This window comes from Lichenostomus cassidix, chromosome 3 (genome assembly GCF_008360975.1).
Source record: "Lichenostomus cassidix isolate B80296 chromosome 3, HeHo_3.0, whole genome shotgun sequence".
NCBI lineage: Eukaryota > Metazoa > Chordata > Aves > Passeriformes > Meliphagidae > Lichenostomus > Lichenostomus cassidix.
In genome coordinates, this window is record NC_139483.1 from 53,101,915 (window position 1) to 53,103,527 (window position 1,613).

Sequence of the window (1,613 nt, forward strand, 5' to 3'; positions counted from 1 at the left end):
GTAATTAGATCCATTTTCACTTTTCTGTAAATGTGGTCTCTATTCATTATATTCTCTTTCTGACTGACACCACCTGTTCTCAGGTCTTTACACATGCATTATTTATCTCACATGTATAGGTTTCAACTGTGATAAACTTGATTAATCTCAGAACACAACTGAACCCACATCTGTAAAGAGATATTGATGCAGATATTGTATATTAGTCTTCTTCCCTTTAATTCTTCACCAGACAACACTAACATACATTACACCATCTGCTGTTGTTATTTAAATGAAATAGTTATATAATCTATTGGTGGTGGAAGTGATGTCTAATGCAGAAAACTATTTAGAATTACACCCATTATTTCTCCTGAGTGAGAAATTATGTTTTACAAATCATTTAATGTCTTTATTTCTTTGCACCTACCTAATAATATCCTTTATTACCTGTGACTTTTAATAACAGTCTAGCTTTCAGGAAATATCTTAGCATTTAGTTGCACAGTCATAATAACACAGAATGATACAGGCAAAATTAAAAAATAACCTTAAAATCCAATATGTGTTTAAAAGTGCTGTGGATAAGGGAACTTCCTTAATACACTGTGACAAAAGATATTGCAGAAATGCTCTGCAAAAATGGCTTTTGCTGCTACTAGTGTATTTCAGGATGAAAAACACTAGAAAACATCTTAAGAATATATCCAGAGATATAAATATACATGCAAATATATATATAAGCACATGCACTTACATAATGTAATTACTCATACCAAAACTATTATTAAATCTTTCTTCACTGCTAATTTCCTAGTCTGATGAAGATGTGTTGTGTAACTCTCACTTTCAGATATACAAAAACAGAGAAAAAATTAACTGCAAGTTCTGATCACAGAAATGAGCACACAGATGTGTGCACTACCCAGACTAGCTGAAAAATATCCTAGCTATGGCTCACTTAAATTAGAAAACAAAACAAAGTAAAGCTCCATTTTAAGTACAGAAGACCAATTCAATTCCAGACTGATGTGCAACTCTGTGAGCTTGCAGTTCCTTTCAACTTCCATGTTTTTTGGCAAGCATGGCTTCCACACCCTTCCTTATGCTGTTCCTGGAGTCTTCAGGTGACAAGCTACCCTGTGTACAAGGGTGTCAGACAAATTGTGCTGCCATGGAAATGGATAAACTACACTTTAATTAATCTCAGTCATAGTCTTAACTTGTGCCAGGGGAAGTTCAGGTTGGACATCAGGAGGAATTTCTTCCCAGAAAGGGTGATTAAACATTGGAATGGGCTGCCCAGGGAAGTGGTGGAGTCACTGTCCCTGGAGGCACTCAGTGCCACAGTGCGGCTGACATGGTGGAGCTCAGTCACATGTTGCCATCGATGACCACAAGGTCTTTTCCAACCCAACTGATTTTATGATTCCCTCCTGCCCGGCAGCCAGGGGAGGAGCAGGCAAGGGAAAGCACTTTGAAAGGTTTAGCGGTGGGCGCGCAAAGGCCCGAGCCGGCAGAGCCTCCCGGCGATCCCGGGGAGCAGCCAGGAAACTCCCTCACCGCCCGGCCCGGCCCGGCCCGGCCCCAGCACCGCTTCGCTTCCCGCCCCGCCCCGGCTCCATCGCGCA